Source organism: Podarcis pityusensis, assembly GCF_964106645.2.
Source record: "Podarcis pityusensis genome assembly, chromosome: 5".
Classification (NCBI taxonomy): Eukaryota; Metazoa; Chordata; class Lepidosauria; order Squamata; family Lacertidae; genus Podarcis; species Podarcis pityusensis.
In genome coordinates this window covers 97,277,767-97,283,499 of record NC_138032.1, presented here as the reverse complement: position 1 = coordinate 97,283,499, position 5,733 = coordinate 97,277,767, and positions in this window count along the sequence as shown.

Below are 5,733 nucleotides of genomic sequence, written 5' to 3'. Positions count from 1 at the left end.
CATTCTTTGGAGGATGGATCTGCTGCCCCTGTGGATCCTGCCTGAGGCAGCCACCTCACCTTGCCTCATGGGTGGGCCGGTCTTGCTTCAGAATACTCGTTGGTGGCAGTCATAAGCAGGAGGCTGCTATTGCTTTCCTGTCCTGCTTTGGGACTTCCCACAGGTATTGCATTGGTCATTGTGGGGAATATGTTTCTGACTTTGCTAGACTTTCGGTCTGATTCAGCAGGGCTTTTCTTATGATTTTTTTTTTTTAAGTGAAAATTAGCACAAACCATATTCTCCCCCCCCCCATAGGAAATATTTCCACTTCACTGGCATCAGTGTCTTTGACCTGAAAACTGAAAATATGTGAAAAGGGGAATAATGTGTTGCAGCCTTTGTTTCTGTTCTTGAGTCGGTAGTTTTGACCTGCTTTTTAATTATGCAGTTATTTGGTGACTAAATCCATACAAATACAAAAATAAAAAATTACAACACAAACAATTTAGTGTTACAAAAATCACATTAAAAATCTGCGTAATTAAAAACCATTTGAAGTTCAAGCTCCACAACCAATACAAATTGATTTAGTTTTCAGGAGTCATTACTAAGTTCTCTGCTACAGGAGTTCAATATACTTTCTACCCTAGGGCTCCATTCAGTGGAAACGCCATCAAGGCCTTTTTGTGTGTGCTGAAGCCGGCTGGAAACTGTGGAGCAGATTTCATCTTTTTCATCCCGTTCAGCAGAAATTTCCTTATCCCATGAAACCCCTCGTGACTGGTGGGGCCTTTCACACAGAGCCAAAAGGTGCCAAAGACTTCATTATATAATCATTTGGCACTTTCTCCTTTTGACAGGGACAAAAATATCTTCTGCCAACTTAATTTTTGTTTGTCTGATGCTAAATTACCTTTGAGGTTTTGCTAGATCTCAAATATATGGGATAATCTTGTGCAGGGCAGTGTTTTTAAGTGTGTCCTTGACATGAAGCAACTTAAGTCTTCTTAGTCAAAATTACTATAAATTTAGCGGCAATGGAGCAATGGACCTAGGAAGTTCCTGATCAAACATTGTCATTGCTATGGCAGTCCTTTATGCAGAACTTTTGCTTCCGCTTTGCAAATAATGTAAGTTCCTAACCCAGATTCCCCCACTCTCACCATCTCTAACCCTTCAATCTCATGTAATTAAAAATAAAATATTTTGGGTTGTTTTGGTTTTCCTTTTCAAGTGTTGCTGTTGCTGCAATCTACTCACTATGCACACTGAATGTTCAATGGGTCCACGTATGCTAGATATACAACCCATGTGTCAGAAACCTTGTTATTCTTTGGTAGGCTTTGCTGTTTGTACTTACTGAGGGTTCCCCCCCCCCATGGTATCTGCCCAACCTTAAGGAAGCATTGCAATATTGTCATGACATCTGGAAAGTTCTAGTTGTGTGCCATACACAGGTGCTGCTGACGGTAGCTAAATTGTGATCAGTTTCTTGTGGAACAAGGAGCTAACTTTTCCCCAGCCTCCGTTAATTCCTTGGGAGGTAAAAGCATTAATGATTTAACTTTATTCCCCCACTTGTTTTTCATCCTGGCTTTCAATTGGTTGGCACCAAAATTCTTGTCTCGGGGCATTACACAATGGGCAGTATCCAAAAAAGAAGTTCTGTTAGTAGTGCAAGGATTTTCACTTGTGCAATGGAACTCCGCCCCCTCGCCCCCTGCGTGCCCCACCCTATACCCTCCCAGGATCTTCTCCCAGAGCATGTGTGGAAATCCAGTACCAATTTAAGCAGCATGAGGGGAGCGTGTGAGAGGGGAAGTTCCATTGTACAGCCGTAAGGCCTTGCGCCAATGAAACTACCTTATTCCCCCCCCCAAAAAAAATTAAGCTTAAAATTGGGGATTGTCTTATACACGGAATGTTGCAATTAAATATATAAATAAATACATGCCGCCATCCAAATTCTCCCCCCCCCCAGCCTCCCCTCACTATTGGCCTCACGACAAACCCTGGTCTGGTACTCCCCCCCCAGCAGCCCCACTCCGGACATTGTCCCTTCCACCCGGTTCCCTCAGCCGCCCCCTGGCTACCCAGACTCCCCATTGAGAGTTAGTGTGGTGTAGTGGTTAAGAGTGGTGGACTCATAATCTGGTGAACCGGGTTCGCTTCCCCACTCCTCCACATGCAGCTGCTGGGTGACCTTGGGCCAGTCACACTTCTCTGAAGTCTCTCAGCCCCACTCACCTCACAGAGTGTTTGTTGTGGGGGAGGAAGGGAAAGGAGAATGTGAGCCGCTTTGAGACTCCTTCGGGTAGTGATAAAGCGGGATATCAAATCCAAACTCTTTGCTTCTTCATTCCCCAAGTGCACTTACTCAGGCAGCTCCGACAGTTGCAGCTCCTCGCAGCAGCGGAGGAATCCGCTCCGGCACCTGGGGCAGGGCGAGCCCCCCATAGGGACAGGGCACACCGCGGGGCCTCCGGAGTCTGCCTGCCTCCTCCCATTCGGCCGCCCTACAGCTGGGGGAGGGGAGGAGGCAGTGGGCGGACTGTTTGGGCCCAGGGGGCAGAGTGCAGTTGGCTCCCCTGGATGTTTGAGAGCGGAGCAGAAAAAGGCAATTTGAGTTCTGCAGCATATGAATTCCCTCTTAAAGGGTTCTTCAGCTATGATTCTTGCATTGTGGCACCAACCAGTTCCCGGTTGTCAGGGACACGCTCTCGTTCCAGCTCAGCTGCCCGGCTCTGCAACAGCGCTGCTTCAGTTCTTATACTGCACGTTATAATAATGCTGACTAGCTCCCCCAAATAAAAAAAAAATACCTACCATAATTACGATACTAAATATATAAATAAAGTTGTTCTGTTTAATGTTTAAATATATGGTACTAAATACACCGGTGTTTTGAATATTTAATAAAATATCAAAGTTGTTCTGTTTGGTGTTTAAAACATTAATTTCTTAATTTTGGGCTCAAAAAATAGAGGTCGTCTTATACATGTTGTTGTTGTTGTTGTTGTTTAGTCGTTTAGTCGTGTCCGACTCTTCGTGACCCCATGGACCAGAGCACGCCAGGCACTTCTGTCCTCCACTGCCTCTCTCAGTTTGGCCAAACTCATGCTGGTAGCTTCAAGAACACCATCCAACCATCTCATTCTCTGTCGTCCCCTTCTCCTTGTGCCCTCCATCTTTCCCAACATCAGGGTCTTTTCTAGGGAGTCTTCTCTTCTCATGAGGTGGCCAAAGTATTGGAGCCTCAGCTTCACGATCTGTCCTTCCAGTGAGCACTCAGGGCTGATTTCCTTAAGAATGGATACATTTGATCTTCTTGCAGTCCATGGGACTCTCAAGAGTCTCCTCCAGCACCATAATTCAAAAGCATCAATTCTTCGGCGATCATCCTTCTTTATGGTCCAGCTCTCACTTCCATACATCACTACTGGGAAAACCATGGCTTTTACTATACGGACCTTTGTTGGCAAGGTGATGTCTCTGCTTTTTAAGATGTTGTCTAGGTTTGCCATCGCCTTTCTCCCAAGGAGCAGGCGTCTTTTAATTTCGTGACTGCTGTCACCATCTGCAGTGATCATGGAGCCCAAGAAAGTAAAATCTCTCACTGCCTCCATTTCTTCCCCTTCTATTTGCCAGGAGGTGATGGGCCCAGTGGCCATGATCTTAGTTTTTTTGATATTGAGCTTCAGACCATATTTTGCGCTCTCCTCTTTCACCCTCATTAAAAGGTTCTTTAATTCCTCTTCACTTTCTGCCATCAAGGTTGTGTCATCTGCATATCTGAGGTTGTTGATATTTCTTCCGGCAATCTTAATTCCGGCTTGGGATTCATCCAGCCCAGCCTTTCGCATGATGAATTCTGCATATAAGTTAAATAAGCAGGGAGACAATATACAGCCTTGCCGTACTCCTTTCCCAATTTTAAACCAATCAGTTGTTCCATATCCAGTTCTAACTGTAGCTTCTTGTCCCACATAGAGATTTCTCAGGAGACAGATGAGGTGATCCGGCACTCCCATTTCTTTAAGAACTTGCCATAGTTTGCTGTGGTCGACACAGTCAAAGGCTTTTGCATAGTCAATGAAGCAGAAGTAGATGTCTTTCTGGAACTCTCTAGCTTTCTCCATAATCCAGCGCATGTTTGCAATTTGGTCTCTGGTTCCTCTGCCTTTTCTAAATCCAGCTTGCACTTCTGGGAGTTCTCGGTCCACATACTGCTTGAGCCTTCCTTGTAGAATTTTAAGCATAACCTTGCTAGCATGTGAAATGAGTGCGGTAGTTGGAGCATTCTTTGGCACTGCCTTTCTTTGGGATTGGGATGTAGACTGATCTTCTCCAATCCTCTGGCCACTGCTGAGTTTTCCAAACTTGCTGGCATATTGAGTGTAGCACCTTAACAGCATCATCTTTTAAAATTTTAAACAGTTCAGCTGGAATACCATCACTTCCACTGGCCTTGTTATTTGCAGTGCTTTCTAAGGCCCATTTGACTTCACTCTCCAGGATGTCTGGCTCAAGGTCAGCAACCACACTACCTGGGGTGTACGAGACATCCATATCTTTCTGGTATAATTCCTCTATGTATTCTTGCCACCTCTTCTTGATGTCTTCTGCTTCAGTTAGGTCTTTACCACTTTTGTCCTTTATTATGGTAATCTTTGTACGAAATGTTCCTTTCATATTTCCGATTTTCCTGAACAGATCTCTGGTTCTTCCCATTCTGTTGTTTTCCTCTATTTCTTTGCATTGCTCGTTTAAGAAGGCTTTCTTGTCTCTCCTTGCTATTCTTTGGAAATCTGCATTCAATTTCCTGTATCCTTCACTATCTCCCTCGCATTTTGCTTGCCTTCTCTCCCCCGCTATTTGTAAGGCCTCGTTGGACAGCCACTTTGCTTTCTTGCATTTCTTTTTCATTGGGATGGTTTTAGTTGCTGCCTCCTGTATAATGTTGCGAGCCTCCACCCATAGTTCTTCAGGCACTCTGTCCAGCAAATCTAAATCCTTAAACCTGTTCCTCACTTCCACTGTGTATTCATAAGGGATTTGGTGTAGATTGTATCTTACCTGTCCAGTGGTTTTTCCTACTTTCTTCAGTTTAAGCTTGAATTTTGCTATAAGAAGCTGATGATCTGAGCCACAGTCAGCTCCAGGTCTTGTTTTTGCTGACTGTATAGAGCTTCTCCATCTTTGGCTGCAGAGAATATAATCAATCTGATTTCAATGTTGCCCATCTGGTGATGTCCATGTGTAGAGTCGTCTCTTGTGTTGTGTCTTATACATGGGGGGCGTCTTATTCACGGAAAAATATGGTACTTTGTTGGATACCACCTGATAGTTAACAGTAGACTACAATTTAATACCTAATGTTTAAACAAAAGCGAAAGAGAATTTTCTGTTAGGTTCCAGTGAGTGTTGTAAATTTAAAAAGGTATTTTTTTATACAGTGCAAGAGATTTCCAAGCTATTTATGAACCAAAACCCACATACTTGAGGTTGCCTGCTACATCTTTGCGTGCCACTGTTCTACAGATGCACATGCATCACCAAAAAAGAGGATCCAGATTTGCATACAATTTGCACATACTCATTTATGCATATAGAAACAAATTTAGAAATACTTCTGCAGCTGAATTAGAATACACTGCACCTCACCATAGTGGGGAAGGCTGTGACACTGACTTGTTTCCTCTTGATCAGCTGGCAGGCTCAGAACAGCGACACACTTTAAGGTGGGATCCT